The sequence below is a fragment of the Ranitomeya variabilis genome, chromosome 4 (genome assembly GCF_051348905.1).
Source record: "Ranitomeya variabilis isolate aRanVar5 chromosome 4, aRanVar5.hap1, whole genome shotgun sequence".
Lineage (NCBI taxonomy): Eukaryota > Metazoa > Chordata > Amphibia > Anura > Dendrobatidae > Ranitomeya > Ranitomeya variabilis.
Window position 1 is genome coordinate 597,546,666 of NC_135235.1, and position 26,105 is coordinate 597,572,770.

Here is a 26,105-nt window from a genome sequence, read left to right on the forward strand (position 1 = left end):
TGCTGTAACTTTGCCTCCAGCACCTTTTCTCTTATATCCTTATTAAGAGAGCAGGCAACTTCCAAGTCAAGACGCCTCAAGATTGAACTTGTTACTTCTTTTAACCGCTTCAGGGTATCCAAATCCTGAAATGGTTAAAAGAAATAACAACATACTGAACATGTCCACAGGAATATCCTTTATTTTCAATGCAGATGCCGTGTGCACATATCCAGTTTCTGCTCTAAAAAACCATGAGAAAACTATCCAAAAAACTATTAGCCACCAGAACAGTCAGAAAAATGCTCAAGAAACAACTGTAAAAAAATAATACAAAAAACTCTTCAGGATAAAAAAGATCAAGGTTTCCATAAGGGTCCTCTGCTTGAAAAACTTGACGTGCTCACTTTAGAAGATGTCATTGCTCACGTACCCTCAAACAGCAATATGAATGCTGATACTGAGTTACTTGCTACCAGGAGACAAGTAAAAGCTGTATGTAATTCATTTTCCGGTGTTTTTTATCTAGTGGTTATGACCACTCTATCCAAACCTTACAAAATCAGATTCTTGCTGCTTCCATGCAAACATAAAAAACAAGTGAAGGTAGAAGATGTCAGAGGAGGCAGCCAGAATCAGCGTTTACTTTTCTATAGCAACCAGAAGCCATCATCCCACGCATTTACTTCTGGTAATTGCAAGGCAGGGAACACAGATGATTATATTTAATAGGTCTGTCACTAGCATCCACCGAAACACTTATAAAAAACACTGACTGCTTGTTCTCTATCTTTCAGAGTCAAAACCAATAAATATTCTTTTCTCCAGATGAATGTGAACTGCTCCCAATCCCAAGAAAAATAACCAGACCCCATCTATATCTGTGATCCAGATCGATTACTTCACCAAATGCAGGGTTTTTTTCTGTAGGAGAAAAAAAATTATCCAGTTTCCTGTCCAAGGATATATTTAAAATGAAAGTTCCCTTCTTTTCCAAAATTTGAAATACTTCCTTGGACAGGAAGCTGGATCATTTTTTCTTCTCTTGCATTCACTATATGCTGCACAGTGGGCCTTCATACTGAATGAACCGACAGGAGGATGAGCTGGTTTTTCTTTTTTTCTCTTAGATTTTTTCTGAACATGTGATTAATATGCCACAAGGAGGTTTTACCCTCTCCTGTTCACCCTTTCATCAGTGATTCTGGCTTCAGCTGAAAGGGGTTGTCCACTACTGGGAAACTCTCTTAATAATGACCCCACGGTACGTACATGGAAAAAATCTAAACTTACCATTTTGGACCAGCATGTCAACTTTCCTCTTAGTCTATTGTACTTTCTCCAGACAGTCTCCCAACATAAATAAAATCACGTGACTGCTGCAGACAATCAGCAGCAGTTGATCAGCTGCAGCTTTCATATTTCCTTCTACTGTGATGGAATTGTGAAAGTTGCACACAATTATCAGTCACTGATTGGCTGCACTGGTCTTGTGACATTATTTATGTGAGGAGACTTTCAGGGAACACAGGACTGATAGAAGAGGAGTGATACCAGTTTTGGAGGTTAGTAAAGATTTGTATTCATTTTTTCCAGCACTTTTTCATTTTCTAGTTCATTAAATCATCTAGTGGTGGAATCCAACTAATATATCATATACAACCATTTGGATTAAAAAGTAACTTTTAATTATTTATTAAAATCTGCAAATACCATAAACAAAAAGAAAAATTAAAATTTGTGCAAGGTGCGAAAAACAAACAACAATCAAAATATTGCGGGATGCATCATATGCAGGTGGGGTATTATATTATAGCTCCCCTTTATCTGCTGTGCTTTGATCCCTAATTACCTTACTACCCCTAATAATAACCAGATCTGAAATCAAAGTAGCAGAATAGGGGTATGCGTATGTACCATAGGGTCTCTGCATCTCAAAAATATTTCTAGAATTCGCCCTTTTCTTACTTTCGACTCTGCAAAAACTCTTACTGTCTCACTTATTCATTCCCGTCTGGACTATTGTAACTCTCTACTAATCGGCCTCCCTCTTACCAAACTCTCCCCGCTCCAATCTGTCCTGAATGCTGCTGCCAGGATCATATTCCTCACCAACCGTTACACCGATGCCTCTTCCTTGTGCCAGTCATTACACTGGCTACCCATCCACTCCAGAATCCAGTACAAAACTACTACCCTCATCCACAAAGCACTCCATGGCTCAGCACCACCCTACATCTCCTCTCTGGTCTCAGTCTACCACCCTACCCATGCCCTCCGCTCCGCTAATGACCTCAGGTTAGCATCCTCAATAATCAGAACCTCCCACTCCCGTCTCCAAGACTTTACACGTGCTGCGCCGATTCTTTGGAATGCACTACCTAGGTTAATACGATTAATCCCCAATCCCCACAGTTTTAAGCGTGCCCTAAAAATGCATTTGTTCAGACTGGCCTACCGCCTCAACGCATTAACCTAACTATCCCTGTGTGGCCTAATTAAAATAAAAAAAATAAAAAAACATAATCAGGTTCCTCGCATCATGTTCTCATACACTTTATGCAGTCAATAGCCTCTGTGTCTGTACTGCTACATACTTAGGCAGTTAACTGGTTCATGCAGCTTTACATGAACACCCGAGCCCTACACTATGGCTGGTCCAAATAACTAAAGCAATTGTTACCATCCACCTCTCGTGTCTCCCCTTTTCCTCATAGTTTGTAAGCTTGCGAGCAGGGCCCTCATTCCTCCTGGTATCTGTTTTGAACTGTGATTTCTGTTATGCTGTAATGTCTATTGTCTGTACAAGTCCCCTCTATAAGTTGTAAAGCTCTGCGGAATATGTTGGCGCTATATAAATAAAATTATTATTATTATTATTATAGGGATCAAATCAGATTGGGATTTAATAATACTAAATCATCCCTAATCTGTGCAATCTCCACATAAAAGGATGATCAGACACTAGTGTTGAGCGATACCGTCCGATACTTGAAAGTATCGGTATCGGAAAGTATCGGCCGATACCGGCAAAGTATCGGATCTAATCCGATACCGATACCCGATACCAATACAAGTCAATGGGACTCAAGTATCGGACGGTATCCCTGATGGTTCCCAGGGTCTGAAGGAGAGGAAACTCTCCTTCAGGCCCTGGGAACCATATTAATGTGTAAAATAAAGAATTAAAATAAAAAATATTGATATACTCACCTCTCCGACGCAGCCTGGACCTCAACCGAGGGACCCGGCAGCGTTCTTTGCTTAAAATGCGCGCTTTTCCTTCCTTCCGTGACGTCACGGCTTGTGATTGGTCGCGTGCCGCCCATGTGGCCGCGACGCGACCAATCACAGCAAGCCGTGACGTAATTTTCAGGTCCTTCTAGGCATTCAGTATTTTAAAATTACGTTACGGCTTTGTGATTGGTCGCGTCGCGGTCACATGGGCGACGCGACCAATCACAAGCCGTGACGTCACGGGAGGCAGGACACGCGCGCATTTTAAAATGCGCGCATGTCCTGCCTCCCGTGACGTCACGGCTTGTGATTGGTCGCGTCGCCCATGTGACCGCGACGCGACCAATCACAAGCCGGAACGTAATTTTAAAATCCTGAAGGACCTGAAATTACGTCACGGCTTGCTGTGATTGGTTGCGTCGCGGCCACATGGGCGATGCGACCAATCACAAGCCGGGACGTCACGGGAGGCAGGACACGCGCGCATTTTAAAATGCGCGCGTGTCCTGCCTCCCGTGACGTCACGGCTTGTGATTGGTCGCGTCGCCCATGTGACCGCGACGCGACCAATCACAAAGCCGGAACGTAATTTTAAAATACTGAATGCCTAGAAGGACCTGAAAATTACGTCACGGCTTGCTGTGATTGGTCGCGTCGCGGCCACATGGGCGGCACGCGACCAATCACAAGCCGTGACGTCACGGAAGGAAGGAAAAGCACGCATTTTAAGCAAAGAACGCTGCCGGGTCCCTCGGTTGAGGTCCAGGCTGCGTCGGGAGAGGTGAGTATAGCAATATTTTTTATTTTAATTCTTTATTTTACACATTAATGTTGTTTCGATACCGATACCCGATACCACAAAAGTATCGGATCTCGGTATCGGAATTCCGATACAGCAAATATCGGCCGATACCCGATACTTGCGGTATCGGAATGCTCAACACTATCAGACACCCATTACTGTGTAAATAAATAAAATATAACCACAGAAGAGAAAGCATTTCAAATGTTTGTAATTTATACTAGTCCAAAGACTCTGTACATCCTCTTAGGGCCCAAAACCCTCCACAGAAAAAACCCTCTTTTGAGACTACATCAAAGAACCAGGGTCCAAAATAAACAGGGGTTAACAATGTCAAACATATCCATGTAAAGGTGATATCAATAATAATGCAAATATTTAACAGCTTATGCATATTCAGAAATTACCACCTTCCTCCTTAGAAACTCAAGGGGATTGACATAATGAAACAAGGCATCTTAGATAAACTGGAAAGGTCTCACCCGCATTAATGTCACAGGGACATAACCTCCATCTGGATACAGCGGTGGACCACTTCAAAAGACCCCCTCCCGACACGTTTTGCTTATGCTCTTCAGGGGATATAGTGGGCCAGCATACTAGTGCCACTGTAGAGATGCTGTAATAGTGTCATGCAGCACTCTGGGACCATTATTATATAGTGACAACCTCATTTAAGACTTTAGTACGTCTATGTGCACGTGGCATCTGTTAGGCGCCGGTTTCCCAGGTAAAGCCGCTTCTGGAAAACTCTGGGGAATACTTTCCCAAAGCTGCTGTTCTGGTGGTTTTTCCATCATTCTCGAGGCAACTCCGATGCTGGCGTCTTTCATTCTATACTGTGAAGTTTATAGAGCAGGTCGCTTCCCAGCAGAAGCCAGACAGGCAGGGGCGTAACTACCGTGGTCGCAGCGGTCGCCATTGCGACCGGGACCGGTGGGTCAGGGGCCCGGCAGGTCAGAGCAGTGGCGTATCCGGGGACGCAGTCGACAGCGGGCCGCCTGATGATGCGGCGGTCCAAGGAGGGGGTTGGCAGGGCCAGGGAGCGGGGGGCTGTCTAATTATAGTCACCTACTCCTCGCGCGGTCCCTGCAGGTCCCTGGCTGCCCGGCGCCCCGGCTTCTTCCTGTACTGAGCGGTCACATGGTACCGCTCATTACAGTACTGAATATGCGGCTCCACCTCCCATAGGGGTGGAGCCGCATAATCATTACTGTTATGAGCGGTAACGGTGACCGCTCAGTACAGGAAGAAGCAGCAGCGCCGGGAAAGCAGGGACTGCACTGCGCCAGGAGCAGGTGAGTATAATGGGGAGGGGAGCGCAGCACTACGCGATATTCACCTCTCCTCGTTCCAGCCGCCGCTCTGTCTTCTGCTGTGACGCTGAGGTCAGAGGGCGCGGTGACGTAGTTAGTGCGCGCCTCTGCCTGAGCATCAGTGTGGAGGAGGCGGAAGATGTAGCGGCCAGTGGCGGCTGGAACGAGGAGTGGTGAATATTGAAAGTGCAGGGGGCCTGAGCGACGGAGAGGTGAGTATGTGGGGTTTTTTTTATCGCAGCAACAGCATATGGGGCAAGTGTCTGTATGGGGCCATAATGTTTGTGCAGCACTATATGGGGGCCATAACGTTTGTGCAGCACTATATGGGGGCCATAACGTTTGTGCAGCACTATATGGGGGCCATAACGTTTGTGCAGCACTATATGGGGGCCATAACGCTTGTGCAGCACTATATGGGGGCCATAACGTTTGTGCAGCACTATATGGGGGCCATAACGTTTATGCAGCACTATATGGGGGCCATAACGTTTGTGCAGCACTATATGGGGGCCATAACGTTTGTGCAGCACTATATGGGGGCCATAACGTTTGCGCAGCACTATATGGGGCCATAACGTTTGTGCAGCACTATATGGGGGCCATAACGTTTGTGCAGCACTATATGGGGCCATAACGTTTGTGCAGCACTATATGGGGGCCATAACGTTTGTGCAGCACTATATGGGGCCATAACGTTTGTGCAGCACTATATGGGGGCCATAATGTTTGTGCAGCACTATATGGGGGCCATAACGTTTGTGCAGCACTATATGGGGCCATAAAGTTTGTGCAGCACTATATGGGGGCCATAACATTTGTGCAGCACTATATAGGGCAAGTGTCCGTATGGAGCATCTTATGGGGCCATAATCAACGTTTCTGCAGCATTATATTGGGCAAATGTGTCTATGGAGCATCTTATGGGGCCATTATTAACCTTTATGCAGCATTATATGGGGCAAATGTGCCTATGGAGCATCTTATGGGGCCATTATTAACCTTTATGCAGCATTATATGGGGCATATTTTAATATGGAGCATCTTATGGGCCCATCAAGAACTGTATGGAGCATTATATGGGGCTCCTGATTCAATATGGATATTCAAAAACACTTAACCTACTGATGTCTCAATTAATTTTACTTTTATTGGTGTCTGTTTTAACATTATGGAGATTCAGGAATGTACCTTGGCTTGGTCATACAGTTTCAATAGAGTTAAGGCTCAAATGGGGGAGGTTTTTTGGGGGGGCCATTTGAAAGTCCGCACCGGGGCCCATAACTTTGTAGTTACGCCACTGCAGACAGGCAATGAGCATGTCACTTTCCGAACCCTGAAGTGGCGACATAAGATGGAACATGTGCACAGCAATCTTATTTTGACATTTTGTGGGGCACTTTTGCAGTGATTTTTGAGGCGGGTTTAGGGAGTTCCGGCCACTAGTGTCTCCCTTCTAAATTGCTGCACACTGCCTATTATCAGGTATAATCGGTTTTTTAGCAACAGACATGCTGACAAATTTTAGGACTTTGTGCCTCTGCTCCTGCTTTCCTCTTTGTCAAACTGCATAAAAACATAACGGACATGTTTTAACTTGGTTTTTGAGATGAGAAAGGAAGACTATGCTTTTCTACAAGTTTTGTGTGAAATATAGTGAGGAATTAAAACCAAAGTTGAAGAAGTTTTCATTATACAACTATTATATTTTCACCCGTGAGAACGATGATGAGAGCACTGCTCTCCTGTATCACAAATGATAAAGATTCTACTGTATTTCTTTTGCTAACCTGAAAACGACCACATAACAAATTTATGGCATGTACAGTAGTTGCAGTGAGTTTACGGAGCAACATCCATCAGACACTGGCTATATGATCTCTATCAGGTTTGTTTGCCTCGAAGACACTGAGGCATTTTAGAGAAAAACATACTTTAACCCCTTCGTGACCTTGGGATTTTCCGTTTTTCCGTGTTAGTTTTTCGCTCCCCTCCTTCCCAGAGCCATAACTTTTTTATTTTTCCATCTTTATGGCCATGTGAGGGCTTATTTTTTGCGGGACGAGTTGTACTTTTGAACGACATCATTGGTTTTACCATGTCTTTTACTAGAAAACAGGAAAAAAATTCCAAGTGCGGTGAAATTGCAAAAAAAGTGCAATCCCACACTTGTTTTTTGTTTGGCTTTTTTGCTAGGTTCACTAAATGCTAAAACTGACCTGACATTATGATTATCCAGGTCATTATGAGTTCATGGACACCAAACCTGTCTAGGTTCTCTTTTATCTAATATACAAAAAAGGTTGCACTCTATCGTGCCAAAGCATGTCTAATATGAAATACATGAAATATGAATAGCAAAATTGCTTTTGAACATTAGGAAAATATTTGAGAGACGCTTTGCACAGAATTTGATTTAATCAAATAGTGTGAGCCCATCAACCATCGTCAAGGTGGTCTCATTAAACTGATGGGTCCCTGACCTCCCTGTCCAAATGTGAGCACTTACCGAAGGCCAATGTCTGTATGCCTGGGTGAATGTGTACACCTCTGTCAGCAAAGCCTACATATGGGTTGGCCGGAACCAAGTGTGATAGGTGTAATTAAAAACCACATGGTGACGGGAGGAGTGCTCAGTCAGTAAGCTAACATAGAAATGACAGAAAAACGACTGGCACATCCAAACTAGTGTGAATAGGTGCATACCAGGAGCAGCTACCTCCATACACAAATATACAAAAAATGTTGCACTCTATCGTGCCAAAGCATGTCTAATATGAAATACATGAAATATGAATAGCAAAATTTTTGAGAGACGCTTTGCACAGAATTTGATTTAATCAAATAGTGTGAGCCCATCAACCATTGTCAGTTTAATGAGACCACCTTGACGATGGTTGATGGGCTCACACTATTTGATTAAATCAAATTCTGTGTAAAGCGTCTCTCAAATATTTTCCTAATGTTCAAAAGCAATTTTGCTATTCATATTTCATGTATTTCATATTAGACATGTTTTGGCACGATAGAGTATATTTGTATATGGAGGTAGCTGCTCCTGGTATGCACCTATTAACACTAGTTTGGATGTGCCAGTCGTTTTTCTGTCATCTCTTTTATCTAAGTGGTGAAAAAAAATTCCAAACTTTGGTAAAAAAATATAAAAATTGCGCCATTTTCCGATACCCGTAGCGTCTCCATTTTTCATGATCTTGGGTCGGGTGAGGGCTTATTTTTTGCGTGCCGAGCTGTTGTTTTTAATGATACCATGTTTGTGCAGATACGTTCTTTTGATCGCCCGTTATTGCATTTTAATGCAATGTCACGGCGACCAAAAAAAGTAATTCTGGGGTTTCAAATTTTTTTTCTCGCTACGCTGTTTAGCGATCAGCTTAATGCTTTTTTTTAATTGATAGATAGAGTGATTCTGAATACAGCGATACCAAATATGTGTAGGTTTGATTTTTTTTTTAATTGTTTTATTTTGAATGGGGCGAAAGGGGGGTGATTTAAACTTTTATATTTTTTTTTATTTTTTTCACATTTTTTTTACTTTTTTTAACTTCTGCAATGCTTCAATAGCCTCCATGGGAGGCCAGAAGCTGGCACAACTCGATCGGTTCTGCATACATGCTATGCAGCAGAAATGCAGGCTTGCTATGAGCGCCGACCACAGGGTGGCGCTCACAGCAAACCGGCATCAGTAACCATAGAGATCTCAAGGACCTCTATGGTTGCTATGGAGAAGCATCACTGACCCCCGATCATGTGATGGGGTCAGCGATGCGCTCATTTTCGGCCCGATGGCCGGAAGCGCCGGTTAAATGCTGCTGTCAGCGTTTGACAGCGGCATTTAACTAGTTAATAGCAGCGGGTGGATCGCAATTCCACCCATCGCTATTGCGGGCACATGTCAGCTGTTCAAAACAGCTGACATGTCCCGGCTTTGATGCGGGCTCACCGCCGGAGCCCGCATCAAAGCGGGGGTTCTGACCTCAGATGTACTATCCCGTTCGAGGTCAGAAAGGGGTTAAAAGCCTTCGGAGACCGAGCTGCACTGGGGACTAGGTGGGTCCCCGGCTGTTTCTGTGGCGCCCCTGAGGTCCAGCTGCCACAATGGCATCACCTCCCTAACCAGTGGTGGTATCATGTCTGGAGGTAAATGGAGCTCCCTATACTAAGTAAACCACACATCCACACACAAGTCTGATCCCTGACCAGAAGGGGGAGCACAAGCTTCTAGTTTGTAGGGTGACTGCCTCTTCCAGCTGGGGGGAGGAGTGAGAGAGAGTGTAGTGTGAGGAAGGGAAGAGAAGTACATGGAGTTTACAGGAGTTTGAGCTATGGAAAGCTCACCCTAGGATTGCAAAGAGAACAGGGCACCAGAGCCCTAGGCTACCAGGGATTGCAAATTCTGGTAGCAGAATCTGGAGACTGGGGGGGACTGCAGGTCCTCTGGTCACCCCTGCAGCACTAGAAGCAACACATTACAGAGAGTTCAGAGCTGGGACCGAGAGTACAGCTTCCAAAGGGGCTCGCAATGTATGCTGGCTGGAGCTGCTGCAGAATAGACAAGCAGGGAGTACAGATCAGCTCATAAGCTGCTGAATTTCCAAAGCATACAGGCACATAAAGGAAGGATTCTTATACCCACTTGGTGGAGTGGACTCCAGCTGCTTCCAGACTGGCCGGAGCCTGTACTTAGTGACCAGTACCCCTTGATTCAACATGCATCCATCATCAGTAAAGGTAAAGACTAATTTGCCTCCTTGCTTCTTTCTGCTGCACTGCTCACTACAACTCCCATCATTGCCCCAGGGATATGCTGATGGGAGTGATCCATCTTGCATTACCAACTATCCCCTGGGGCCCCACTTGCAGCGCTGGCCATCCCTGGCCAGACACCTCAGGTGGCATCACGATGCAACCATAAACTATCATCCCCTGTAAATATTCCCTTTTCATTTGTCCGGTCAGGGCCACAGTGCTGGGCAATCGCCACTGCGTGACTGCGGCATTCCCCCTTGCCTACTGCCCTATAGTGACAGGTCTCTGTCTGAGTGTGTGTATATAGGGAGAGACCTGTCAATCGAGGGCAGCGGGCAGGAAGGAGTCATCAAGGACCCTCCCGTCTGACTAATCTGCAATGCGGCTCAGTCCCCAGTGTCTTTCAAAGTATGTTTTTCTCTGAAACGCCGCAGCATTTCAGAGTCAAGCATTTCTGGCTGAGATGATACATGCTTACCTTGAATCGGGCACTTTGTATCAGCTGACAGGTTCACTTTAAACGCAAGAAAGAAAAATAGAGGCAAAATGTAAGAATGGCTTTTCTTTTTCATTGCTGCTCTCCTGACCAAAAAATGCAATAAATGCAATTGAAACATGAAATAAATGTCAAAATGGTAAATATAAAAATGTAAGCTCAGCATGTAAAAATCACACCCCCACACAGCACCAATTGGTGGAAAAATAATAAAGTTGCAGATCTCAGAAAATGGTGACACAAAACTATTTTTTTTATCTTGAAAAGTTTTAAAACTGTTTTAACCACTAAAATATATATATATATATATATATATATATATATATATATATATATATTATTACCGTTCTCGTACTGACTTGAGGAACCATACTACCAGGTCATTTTAAAAGAAACCATCCCCCCCAAAAAAAACATTTTGCCTTTGAGAAGCAGGAGATGGAAAGGATCAAAGTGCGAAAATGGAAAAGGAAGTGGTCGAATAAGTTGTTTGTGAAATACTGTGTCTCGAACAACAAAGTCAGAGTGCTGCTTTATTCTGAAGATAAATAGATTAATACAGCCATGCGTCCTTTGTGTCTCACTCCCTTGCAGCTCTTGCACTAACGTCTTTGAACAATCTGCAGATCACTGGTGCCCAGAGAGCACAATGTGACAGCACGGCCTTTCCTCTTGCATATTATATTGACAAGACTTGTGTGAAGATGGCGAAGATCAAAGATCCCACTCTGAAAAGTCCAGCCTGGTATCCATCACAGTTTTGATGACGATGATCATTAGGCAGGTGCAGGCTACTGGTTCACTGTCTCCTCCTGGGAGTTCTTGGCAGATTAGGACTAGTGATTGAATACTGTTTTATGGATGCCGTTACTTTGTATTCAGTTTCGTCATATGTAGCCTGTCTTGGGAGAAAACTGACAATTGTACACAGTCACGCTGTGCATGTAACCCATGACAGTCACTAATAGACAGGTAGTGGGTGAATTGGAACACAGGTGTTAACTATACAAGCAACAGAGAAAATCTGAAGAATGGAGAAACACATACAGTGGCATATAAAAATTTAGGTTATGTGCACACGTTGCAGATTTGTCTGCAGAATTTTCTGCACAGAATCTGCATCTCTTGGCAGAAAACGCAGGTAAAAATTCACACATTTTTTATGCGTTTTTTGTGCGGATTTTCATGCGGATTTGTCTGTGTTTTTGTAACCTAAATAAAGATCTATTATTTAGCAAAAAAAAGAATTGTGATGTCATTTGTTTGCCCAACCTCTTATTTTACAATACTCCATTGAAGAATTATGTTTACACACACACACAGACAGACAGATGATAGATAGATAGATAGATAGATAGATAGATAGATAATACCAAGGCCGATGTTTAGTAGTGAACCTAATAAAATGGTACATAAATACTGTAGTTAAATAAAGACACACACAAAATCTGCAGCCAATATCTTTACTTTAAAAAAAAAAGGAAAAAAATGGCGTCAGAGAGGGAAAGCTGATGGCTGGGGGCCGATGTTTCTAGCCTGGGAAGGGGTTAATACCCATGGAGCTTCCCAGTCTATGAATATCAGCCCGCAGCTCTATATTTAGCCTTTACTGACTATTAAAATAGAGGGCCCCCCCAAAAAATGATGTGGGGTCCCACCAAAAATTAATAAATAGAAAAGGCTATGCAGACAGCTGTAGGCTGATATTCATAGCCTAGAGAGGGGCCATGGATATTGGCCCCCCTGGCTACAAATACCAGCCCCCAGCCGCCCCAGAAATGTTGCATCAGTAAGATGCACCAGTTGCGGCACTTTGCCTCTCTCTTCCCACTGCCCTGTAGCGGTGGCATATGGGGTAATAAGGGGTTAATGTCACCTTTAATTGTAAGGTGACATAAAGCCCGGTTAGTAATGGAGAGGCATCAATAAGATGCCTATCCATAACTAATCCTATAGTAGTGAAAGAGTTAAATAAAGACACAGCCAGAAAAAGTATTTTAATATTCTTAATTTCACCATACTTACAACCACATCAATTTCCCCGAAGCCATCGAACACCTGCAAAAAATAAAAAATAATAAACCAACAGTATACTCCCTGGTCTGACACAGTCCAATTAATAACGAGTGCCCACGACGATCTCCCCTGTAGAGCTGTCACATCAGGAGATGTGATAGTTCTATAGGACTCCAGTGACACACTGACAGGAGACAATGGCTCCTGCAGTGTTATGACTGAGGGTTCAATGGCCTCTCACTTTACGGCACTGCTGCATAAGAATTTTCCCACGCAGCGGTGCTGCAAGTGACAGTATGAACTATACTGTACTCACAGCGGTGGAGGGATACAGTGCGGAAGGATATCTTCCGTCATTGTATCCCGGGGCCCCTGGATGTGACAGCTCTCCATGGGAGATCGTCGTGGGACACTCGTTATTAAATGGATTACATCGGATCAGGGAGTATACTGTTGGTTTATTATTTTTACATTTTTTACAGGTGATCGAGGACTCCGAGGACTAGGTGATTGGTGAGCATATACTGTATGTTGTATGTACTGTATGTCTATATGTATGTACTGTATATGTGTGTAGGTGTTTTTTTTTTTTACACTTGAACACAGTAGCCGGATGATGGGACTACTGCTGTCCCATCATCCGGCTACCTGTCATTGTAGCAGGCATAGCCGGATGGGACTAGGAGTCCCATTGGACGATGCCTGCCTACACACAGACCCGCACGAGCACACACACACATACAGCCCCGCACAGCCCTGCACAGATACACACTATCACCCGCACACACACACAGTCCCGCACATCTTCTACGCACACACACAGTCCCCCACATCTCCACAGACCCCCGCAGACACACACAGACGCACACAGACTCGCAAATCTTCTCTGCACACACAGTCTCCGCCCACACACAGTCTCTGCCCACACACTCTTCCCCCTCCCAATGTGCAGTGTTTCTCGCACCCACATCCGCAGCAAATCCGCAGATCTTTTTTAAATCTGCGGTTTTGCTGCGGATTGGCCTGACACAATGGAAGTCGTCAATGAGCGCAGAAACATTGCAGATCTGCAAAAAGAATTGACATGCTGCGGAAAAAAAAAGCTGCGATTCCGCGTGTTTTTTTTCTGCAGCATGTGCACACCAAATGTCAATTTCACATAGACTAACATTGCTTGTGCGCGACACTACGGATTTGATGCAATTCCGCGAGTCCAAAAACACTGCAGATCTGCATAAAAATCCGCAATGTGTGCACATAGCCTTAAGCAAGTTGAATATGAAATGATCTCTAAATAGGCCTAGAGTTAAAGATGACACATTTCCTTTGTATTTTAGGCAATAAGATATAGATATATTTTTTCATCTTTTACATTTTACAAATTACAAAAAGGAAAATGGGCTGATGCAAATGTTTTGGCACCCTGCATGGTTAATACCTAATAGCATCCTCTTTGCAAGTATCACAGCTTTTTGTAGCCAAGAAAGAGTCTTTCAATTTTATTTGAGGGATTTTCATCCACTGTTCCTTGGAAAATTCTTCCAGTTCTGTGAGATTTCTCAGTGGTCTTACATGTGCTGCTATTTTGAGGTCTAGCCACAGATTTTCAATGATAATAATAATCTTTATTTTTATATAGCACTAACATATTCCGCAGCGCTTTACAGTTTGCACACATTATCACCGCTGTCCTCGTTGGGGCTCACAATCTAAATTCCGCATCAGTATGTCGTTCAGATAAGGGGACTGTGGAGGACAGCGTCAGACTGGAGCACCTTGGGCCCACCAGAGAAAATCATTCTTTGGGCCCACTATGTAGCTACATAGAAATAAATACAAGCCCACCAATTGTGTGGTAAAATACACTAATATCAGGGTATAATATAAGGTAGTACATGTGTTAATTATACAGCATGGGTTGGGGTAGCCCCCTCATAGAATATAAAGTAGCCCCCCTCATACAATATAATGTAGCCTCCCTCATGGAATATAATGCAGCCCCCTCATAGAATATAATGCAGCCCCCCTCATAGTGTATAATGCAGCCGCCTCATAAGATATAATGCAGCCCCCCATAGAATATACTGTAGCCCCTTCATAGGGCGTAATGCAGCCCCCCTCATATAGTATAATGTAGCCCCAGAATATAATATAGCCCCCTGAGAGAATAATGCACCCCCCACAGAATATAATGTAGCCCCCTCATGAAGTATAACGCAGCCCCCTCATATAGTATAATGCAGTTCCCCTCATAGGGTATAAAGCAGCCCCCTCAGGGTATAATGCAGTCCCCTTATACAGTGCCTTGCGAAAGTATTCGGTCCCCTGGAACTTTCAACCTTTTCCCACATATCATGCTTCAAACATAAAGATACCAAATGTAAATTTTTGGTGAAGAATCAACAACAAGTGGAACACAATTGTCAAGTTGGTTATTTTAAATTTTTGTGGAAATTCAAAAACTGAAAAGTGGGGCGTGCAATATTATTCAGCCCCTTTACTTTCAGTGCAGCAAACTCACTCCAGAAGTTCATTGTGGATCTCTGAATGATCCAATGTTGTCGCAAAATGCCTAATGATGATAAATATAATCCACCAGTGTGTAATCAAGTCTCGTATAAATGCACCTGCTCTGTGACAGTGTCAGGGTTCTGTTTGAAGCACAGAGAGCATCATGAAGACCAAGAAACACACCAGGCAGGTCCGTGATACTGTTGTGGAGAAGTTTAAAGCTGGATTTGGAAACAACATGATTTCCAAAACTTTAAACATCCCAAGGAGCACTGTGCAAGTGATCATATTTAATTGGAAGGAGTATCATACACACTGCAAATCTACCAAGACCCGGCCGTCCCTCTAAACTTTCATCTCAGACAAGGAGAAGACTGATCAGAGATGCAGCCAAGAGGCCCATGATCACTCTGAATGAACTGCAGAAATCTACAGCTGAGGTGGGACAGTCTGTCCATAGGACAACAATCAGTCGTACACTGCACAAATCTGGCCTTTATGGAAGAGTGGCAAGAAGAAAGCCATTTCTCAAAGATATCCATAAAAAGTGTTGTTTAAAGGGAACCTGTCACCCCGTTTTTTCCGTATGAGATAAAAATACCGTTAAATAGGGCCTGAGCTGTGCGTTACAATAGTGTATTTTGTGTACCCTGATTCCCCACCTATGCTGCTGAAATACGTTACCAAAGTCGCAGTTTTCGCCTGTCAATCAGGCTGGTCTGGTCAAATGGGCGTGGTTACATCGCTGTTTCTTCCCCCAGATCTTGCTTATTTTTCCATTGGTGGCGTAGTGGTTTGCGCATGCCCAACTGCCGAATCCACTGCACAGGTGAGGAAAAAGAGCGCGATCTGCGCTCTTCCCCTGGTGATCGGTGGGGGCGGCCATCTTCCTGAGGCCGAGCGTGCGCAGAAGGAGCGCTCTGCTGCCCGGGGCTTCAGGAAAATGGCCGCGGGATGCCGCGCGTGCGCAGATGGAGATCGGGCGGCCATTTTCCTGAAGCCGAGATGCAAACTCGGCTTCAGGAAAATGGGCCTGCTTTTTTTCAGCAGGGAGAGGAAAGATGGCTAAAATTGATGGGAAGATGGATGGAGCCAAATACAGGACCATCCTTCAAGAAAACTTGTTGGTCTGCAAAAGACCTGAGAGTGGGACGGAGATTTGTCTTCCAACAAGACAATGATCCCAAACATAAAACAAAATCTACAATGGAATGATTCAAAGATAAATGTATACATGTGTTAGAATGGCCAAGTCAAAGTCCAGGCCTCAATCCAATCAAGAATCCAGGGAAAGAGCTGAAAACTGCTGCTCACAATCTCCATCAAACCTCACTGAGCTCGAGCTGTTTGCCAAGAAAGAATGGGCAAGAATTTCAGTCTCTCGATGTACAAAACTGATAGAGACATACCCCAAGCAACTTGCAGCTGTAATCCTAGCAAAAGGTGGCGCAACAAAGTATTAAGTTAAAGGGGCCGAATAATATTGCACGCCCCACTTTTCAGTTTTTGAATTTCCACAAAAATGTAAAATAACCAATAAATTTCATTCAGCATCACAATTGTGTTCCACTTGTTGTTGATTCTTCAGTATAATGCAGCCCCCCTCATAAAGTATAATGCAGCCCCCCTCCACCTACATCATTGTTCTCCCCCTCCACCCTCATCACTGTCCTCATCACCACCTCCATCATTGCCTTCTCACCCACCCCCCTATCATTGCCCTTTCCACCACCTCCATCATTGCTTTCTCCCCACCACCCCATCATTGCCCATTCCACCACCTACATCAATGCCTCCTCTCCCACCACTACAATCATTGCCCTTTCCACCACCTCTATCATTGCTTTCACCCCCACCACTCCCATCATTACAATCTCCATCTCCTCCAACATTGCCTTCACCCCCATCACCCCGTCATTGCCCATTCCAACACCTCCATCATTGCTTCCCCCCACTGCCATCATTGTCCTTTCCACCACAACCATCATTGCCTTCTCCCCCACCACATCATCATTGCCCATTCCACCACCTCCATCATTGCCTCCTCCCCCACCACCCCATCGTCCTTTCCACCACCACCAACATTGCCTTCTCCCCACCAATCCCATCACTGCTCTCTCCATCACCCACATCATTGCCCTCTCCAATACACACACAGCACCGCACCACTCTCTCTCACACACACACAGCACAGCACCGCACCACACCACATACACACACGCATGCACTCAAACAGACAGACACACAGCACCACTCACCTCTCCGCACGTTCCCCGCAGCCACAGCACATCCCGGCAGCATCTTCGTAGCAGGCAGCTTTCTCTCTGAAACAGCGGCATGCTGAATGATGATGTCATTCAGCTGTGCTGCTGTGTCAGAAAGGAAGCACTGGGCAGGAAGCAAGACAGCATCGGATCCCTGCAGCTCCACTCTGCTGCCACGCTGCTGGGATCGCTCCCTGCCCACCGATTGCCCTCAGTGTTAGCCGCCCTTCAGGGTCCCACCTCCGGGGCCCTGATGCACCCACACCGGCTTTACGTGCGGTATGTCCACCCCTGCGGGCAGTGTTAGCCTCAGTCTCCGGCTAACACTGCCTGCTATTAAAGTGAAATTAATATTCTCTCCTCTCAACGCCCCTGGGTGCGTGGGGAAGCATGAATATTCATTTCTCTTTAGCAGCGGGGACAAGCTCCTGTCTCCAGCTGATGCTCCGCTAGCATCGGGCGGGCCCCCCTGACTCACAGGCCCCATAGCAGCTGGGTGTGCTGCTATTAGTGACACGCCACTGGCTGGGGGCCCCTGAAGCACTGGGGGCCCTAGGCAACTGCTGGGCCTGTATGCCAGCAGGTTTACGTGCCTGGGCCCACAGGAGAATCCTCCAGTTCCCCGGTGGGCCAGTCCGACCCTGGTACAGGACATTGTAAAACTTTCAGTTTGCACCTTTTGAGGTAGTCCATTTGTAGCCGGTGTGCCTGCATGCTTCTTTTCTCTCCCGGCAAAAACGCCAACTCACTCATGGCCTCGGGCCATGTCCTGCACTTTCTCCTGCTCCTGTTGCATGGGGTCTGTGCATGGCTTGCAGATCTCCATGCCCTCTGCTTAGGGTGTGCTCCTGCCCTCTCAAAGGGACAGTGCGTGCCATCCTAAAGTGTTCCCAGCAAATGACTGGGAGACACTTAAGATTTATAGCACCTGCACCTATTGGGAGGTACCTTAGCAACATGTTCACTTTGCATTGTTGCACACTTGCTAGTTCCTAGGTCCCCCTGCACCTACCAGTACCTGCCAGTCCCCGCCTTTTCTGGTCTTGTCATTCCCGCTGTGTGTTACTGTATTCCAGCCATGCCTGCCAGCACCTGCATGCCTGTTACCAGCCGTACCTTCCTGCACCTACCAGTGCGTGACTGTATACCAGCCTGCACCTGCCAGTGCCTGAATGTATACCAGCCGTACCTGCCTGCACCTGTCATCCCTGTGTTCCTGCCATGCTTGACTGTACTAGCTAAACTTTCCTTCTGGGCCATTCCAGCTTCCTGCCCCTTGGGGGTTAGCTGCTGTATGTCTGAGGTCCATCCTGGTATAGTACTTGGTGTCCATCTTGGGCCAAGTCTAACCCCACCATCAGGGGCTCTAGTGAAGAGTCAGGTGTACACCTAGTTACGACCCTCCAGGCTCTCCTCGAACCATGGCCCAGTGGTTCCACCATTTCAGTTACAGTTTGCTCACGCCATGGAATCCGCTGTCTCTAAATCTTCCTCTACCTCCGATCTTTACCAAGAAGTCTCCCACCAGAAAGACCAGCAGGACAAGATCTTCTATCTGCGGACAGTGACTACCCGCTTGGACACACTGACATCTGCAGCCACAGTCGCATCCACTCCTGTCCAAGCTGCGGCAACTTCAGTTGTGACTCACCAATCTACTACCTATGTTCCTGGTTCCGGACCCCGTCTGTCAGCTTCACCACGTTATGACAGTGATTCTACTCTATGCTGGTTCATCAACCAAATCACGCTGCACTTTGAACTCTTGGCACATCAGTTTGCTTCAAACCAAGCCAAAGTGGCATTTATCATGTCCCATCTTACTGGTGAAGCTCTGGGCTTGCTCAGTTTCCTATGGGAGAGAGGGGATCCTCTTGTCTCCAACCTCCAGAATTTCTTAGAGGCCTTCAGCATGGTATTTGATGAGCCTGGTCACCTCTCCTCTGCAGCATCCTCCCTCCTCAGATTGCGCTAGTAAACCTCTCAGTGGGTCAATACATCATCCTATTTCATACTCTGTCCTCCGAGCTTGAATGGAACAATGAGATGCTGGTGGCCGCCTTCTGGGAGAGCCTTTCAGGGTAAATTAAGGATGAGCTGACAGGTTTAGATATACCCACCTCATTTTATGACATGGTATCCCTGGCAACTTTGATCAACATAAGATTTCAGGAGCGCTCCAAGGAGGTGACTCGCGAGAGAAGACGTGTGTGATTGGCTCCTACCTTTCAAACGCCGATTTCAGGGCCCCATACTGGCAACATTTTCGGGGCCCCCTTAAGACTCCGCCCAGGCTCCACCCCAGCCCCGCCTCCAAACCTCGAACTGTCTACAGCACCACCGCTGACTCTTGGAAAAACTACACTTCTCACCAATCACACATTAACAGTTCCCATCACCAAATCACACACATAGCCAGCAGATTTTGTTTAGGCCAAAAGGTTTTTTTAATCTGCCACGATGACAAGGTAGACTCTTTTGGCTGCGCCCTACTCTACTCTAACTTATTAAACATTTGTTAAAATATGCAATACAATTTAGGTATATTTTTATTTATTTTTCAATTTTTCAAATGACCAATAATTCCACATACAAGGGACAAATAACACAACACCATGACCAGACACCACATTATCACCACATAGTGACCTATAATACTATCTACAAGGAATAAATACCACCACACCATGTGCAGACCACATATTACCACCACAGTGATTGAACAATATCGCATACAAGGGACAAATACCACAGCAGCATGTACAGACCACATATTACCACCACATGGTGACCAACTACATACAAGGAACAAATACCAACACAACATGATCAGACCACGTATTACCACCACACGGTAACCGAATAATAGCACGTACAAGGAACAAATGCCACCACACCATGACCAGACCACATATTACCACCACATAGTGACCAAATAATAGCACATACAAGGAACAAATACCGCCACACCATGGCCGGACAACATATTACCACCACATTGTGACTGAATAGTACAATACTGATTAATAAAAAAAAAATACTATCACCATAAGTGCTATTATACATAGGAGATCTCTACTTAGTATGCAGTGTCTGTGTACAGGTAATACAGTGGTCACTGATGCCATTATACACAGGAGCTCTATATATAGTGTCAGTGTACAGGTAATACAGGGATCACCAGTGACATTATACACAGGAGCTCTATATATAGTGTCAGTGTACATGTAATACAGTGATCACTAGTGACATTATACACAGGAGCTCTGTATATAGTGTTTAGTGTACAGATAATATAGTGATCACCAGTGACATTATACACAGGAGCTCTGTATACAGTATACAGTGTATGGTGTCAGTGTATAGGTAATACAGGGATCACTAGTGACCTGATACACAGGAGCTCTGTATACAGTATATAGTGTATGGTGTCAGTGTACAGGTAACATACTGACTCACCAGTGATGTCTCTAGCTGAAGTCCTTCATCTTTGCGTTTCTTTTTAATCCAGCGCAGACCGCCATCACTTCTTTCAGCCAGGACTCATCTCTGCATAAAATAACACAGTTATCTAGAGCAGAGGTCCCCAACCTTTTTTGCACCAGGGACCGGCTTTAAACAAGACCAGTTTTCCATGGCCCGGTGGGGGTGGGGCAGGGGCGGGGCTTTGGTCATATGGGGGTGGGGTTATGGAGGGATGACAGTTTCCTGATCATTCCATAACATTTCCTCCGGCACGGCGGTGCGGATGTAGCAGACCTGTGTTAGTCATTGATCATGTGCTCTCAAGAGAAGTTATCGGTCCACACTGCACTGATAAAAGTACCAGAAAGCTTTAGCATGAGGCCAGATGTAGCAGAGAGGAATGTGTCACTTGTAGATTTAATGATTAATGAATGTACTCTGCTGTGACACCATCAGCTCTGCTACATCTGTGTTCAGTGTTTCATAAACCCGACAAATGAATCACTCTGTGTATGAAATCTACAAGTGACACATTCCTCTCTGCTACATCTGGCCTCATGCTAAAGCTTTGTGGTACTTTTATCAGTGCAGTGTGGACCGATAACTTCTCTTGAGAGCACATGAGTAACAAACAGTAAATAAACTCAGCTCTGCTACATCAGTAAAAAAACAATTGATTAATGATTAATGAGTTTATTATTTATTAAGTTTCATGGCCACTTCATGAAATCCTATCAACAAAAAAATATTCAGCACTGCTACATCTATACCCCAGCTCCCCACACATGGACCCTGCACAGCCGCCGGTAATACCTTCATTCAGAGGGGCCCAGCCCGCTGTTCCCGCACACACGCACAGGCCGGATATGACTCACCCATGGTGACTCCGGAAATACATGGTGACGTCACGGATTGGGAGGAGCTGCGGCTGTGGAAGCCGCCCGCCCTGCTCGTACAGCGGGAGATGGGAGGAGGGAGTGGCGGATGAGGGGGAGACTTCCGCCCGAACTCCACGGCCGCCCACCAAAGGGGGAATGACGAACGCTGCGGCGCTGGAGTGTGACAAAATGGAGGCCGCACAACCGGCGTGTTTAGCCGCTAAAGTAGCTGTCAGCGGCGCCGCGGACTGGCTGAAAAACCCCAACGGCCCGGTCCTGGTCCGCGGACCGGCGGTTGGGGACCTCTGATCTAGAGCACCGCTTCCAGAGCACATTCCCCACTTTTTTCCTTTCTTCTACACTACACATCTGAATACAGACATTCACCCACCATTAATATATACTGTAATTGGTTATTATGCAACCCACCATTCCAAATATAAATTATAATACGCCACTAAGCCCCTTCTAGCTATACATAGCCACTTTCCCCATTTAATATATAAATTAATTAGCACCTGTACTCTTTCCCCCAATTTATTTCCAGTCACTTTATCCTCAACTATCCCACTATGCACCTCTCGCTCTAACCCTAACTCCGATTCATTATAGCTACATGCCCCTTCTGCCTCAATTCATTGTCATGTCTTCTCTCTCTCCCACCCTCTATTCATTATCATCTGCTCTTCCCCCACCCTCAAAATTCATTATTTGCTCTCCCTACCTTCAATATACCATTGGCTCTCCCCACCCCCACCTACAATTCAATTGCTGTCCACCGTCCCTCACACTCACTTGATGTGCAGTCCCCATCACCCCCACTTCATCATTTGCAGTCCACCTTACTTCATCATTTAGTCCCCTATCCCCCTTCACTTCATCTGCAGTCCCCCTTACTTTATCATTTGCAGCCCCCTATAATTTCATCATGTGCAGTACCCCCTCAAACACAATTCATCATCTGCAGTCTCCATCACCCCCACTTCATCATCTGCAGTCCCCATCACCCCCACTTCATCATTTGCAGCCCCCTATCATTTCATCATGTGCAGTACCCCCTCAAACACACTTCATCATCTGCAGCCCTCTATCATTTCATCATGTGCAGTGCCCCCTCAACCACACTTCATCATCTGCAGCCCCCTATCATTTCATCATGCGCAGTGCCCCCTCAAACACACTTCATCATCTGCAGCCCCCTATCATTTCATCATGCGCAGTGCCCCCTTAAACACACTTCATCTGCAGCCCACTATCATTTCATCATGCGCAGTGCCCCCTCAAGCACACTTCATCATCTGCAGCCCCCTATCATTTCATCATGCGCAGTGCCCCCTCAAACACACTTCATCATCTGCAGCCCCCTATCATTTCATCATGCGCAGTGCCCCCTCAAACACACTTCATCATCTGCAGCCCCCTATCATTTCATCATGCGCAGTGCCCCCTCAAACACACTTCATCATCTGCAGCCCCCTATCATTTCATCATGCGCAGTGCCCCCTTAAACACACTTCATCTGCAGCCCACTATCATTTCATCATGCGCAGTGCCCCCTCAAGCACACTTCATCATCTGCAGCCCCCTATCATTTCATCATGCGCAGTGCCCCCTCAAACACACTTCATCATCTGCAGCCCCCTATCATTTCATCATGCGCAGTGCCCCCTTAAACACACTTCATCTGCAGCCCACTATCATTTCATCATGCGCAGTGCCCCCTCAAACACACTTCATCATCTGCAGCCCCCTATCATTTCATCATGCGCAGTGCCCCCTCAAACACACTTCATCATCTGCAGCCCCCTATCATTTCATCATGCGCAGTGCCCCCTTAAACACACTTCATCTGCAGCCCACTATCATTTCATCATGCGCAGTGCCCCCTCAAGCTCACTTCATCATCTGCAGCCCCCTATCATTTCATCATGCGCAGTGCCCCCTCAAACACACTTCATCATCTGCAGCCCCCTATCATTTCATCATGCGCAGTGCCCCCTTAAACACACTTCATCATCCACAGTCTCACTCTCACCCACCTCACCCATTTAAAAAAACAAAAATAAAAATGTTTTTTTATACTTACCTCAGTCGTTCCGGGGCGTCTAGTGTTTCCAGCAGTGAAGCAGCAGCTAGAATGTATGGGCTGCTGAGAGGACCTGACAGGAGCCCCTACATTCTAGCACATTGACTACTGAGACTGCTAGAATCAGAGGCGTAGCTAGGGTTTCAACTTAGGGGGGGAGAAACATCTGAGTGGGCCCCTAACCAGCTAACCCTGATTACAGCTACGGTTGCGCACTCTTATTGTGAATATAGGGGAACCTCAGAATATGTCCGCGCTGTTATTGAAAATAAATCTCTATACAAAAACGAACATTGACTTTACCGCCATATTGTGACCATATGCAACTTTGATGGTCACAATACTCTGAGTGCCCCTATAACAATGATGCTTAAGTGCCCACTTAACATTTAATAATGTCCCCTAAGTTCCCCCATGTACTGCTCCATTATACACAGTATGGTGAGCTTAAAGCTTCCCTATACACAGTCTAAGGCCCCCACAGCTCCCCTATACACAGTATGATGATTCTATAACTCCCCGATACACTGTATGATGTTCTCACTGCTCCCCTCTACACAGTATGATGTTCCCACTTCTCCCCTATTTACACCGTATGATGTTCCCACTGCTCCCCTATAGATAATGAGCCCAATGCTCCCCTATACACAGTATAATGCTGACAGAACTCCACTATAGAAAGTATAATGCCCCCCAGAGCTCCCCTATATACAGTGTAATGGGCCAACAGCTCCCATATGCACAATATGCCTTCACAGTTTCCTATACCCAGTATGATGGGCCGGCAGCTCCCGTCAAACAGTATGATGTCCCTCACAGTTCCCCTGTACACAGTATGATGGGCCCGCAGCTCCCTTATACACAGTATGATGGGCCCGCAGCTCCCTTATACACAGTATGATGGGCCTGCAGCTCCCTTATACACAGTATAATGGGCCCGCAGCTCCCTTACACACAGTATGATGGGCCCACAGCTTCCTTATACACAGTATGATGGGCCCATAGCTTCCTTATACACAGTATGATGGGCCCGCAGCTCCCTTATCACAGTATGATGGGCCCGCAGCTCCTTTATACACAGTATGATGGGCCCGCAGCTCCCTTATACACAGTATGATGGGCCCGCAGCTCCCGTATACACAGTATGATGGGCCCGCAGCTCCCTTATATATAGTATGATGGGCCCGCAGCTCCCATATATACAGTATGATGGGCCCGCAGCTCCCTTATACACAGTGTGATGGGCCCATAGCTCCCTTATACATAGTATGATGTGTGCACAGCTCCCATATACACAGTATGATGGGCCTGCAGCTCCCGTATACACAGTATGATGGGCCTGCAGCTCCCTTATACACAGTATGATGGGCCCGCAGCTCCCATATACACAGTATCATAGACTCACAGCTCCCTTATACATAGTATGATTGGCCCACATCTCCCTTATACACAGTATGATGGGCCCGCAGCTCCCGTATACACAGTATGATTGGCCCGCAGCTCCCTTATACACAGTATGATGGGCCCACAGCTCCCTTATACACAGTATGATGGACCCGCAGCTCCCTTATACACAGTATGATTGGCGCGCATCTCCCTTATACACAGTATGATGGGCCCGCAGCTCCCGTATACACAGTATGATTGCCCCGCAGCTCCCTTATACACAGTATGATGGGCCCACAGCTCCCTTGTACACAGTATGATTGGCCCGCAGCTCCCTTATACACAGTGTGATGGGCCCACAGCTCCCGTATACACAGTATGATTGGCCCGCAGCTCTTGTATACATAGTATGATGGGCCCGCAGCTCCTTTATACACAGTATGATGGACCCGCAGCTCCCGTATACACAGTATGATGGACCCGCAGCTCCCGTATACACAGTATGATGGACCCCAGCTCCTTTATACAGAGTATGATGGGCCCGCAGCTCCCGTATACACAGTATGATGGACCCCCAGCTCCCTTATACACAGTATGATGTGCCCACAGCTTCCTTATACACAGTATGATGGTCCCGCAGCTCCCGTATACACAGTATGATGGATTCACAGCTCCCGTATACACAGTATGATGGACCCCCAGCTCCCTTATACACAGTATGATGGGCCCGCAGCTCCTGTATACACAGTATGATGGGCCTGTAGCTCCCGTATACACAGTATGATGGACTTACAGCTACCGTATACACAGTATGATGGACTTACAGCTCCCTTATACACAGTATGATGGACCCGCAGCTCCCGTATACACAGTATGATGTGTGCACAGCTACCTTATACACA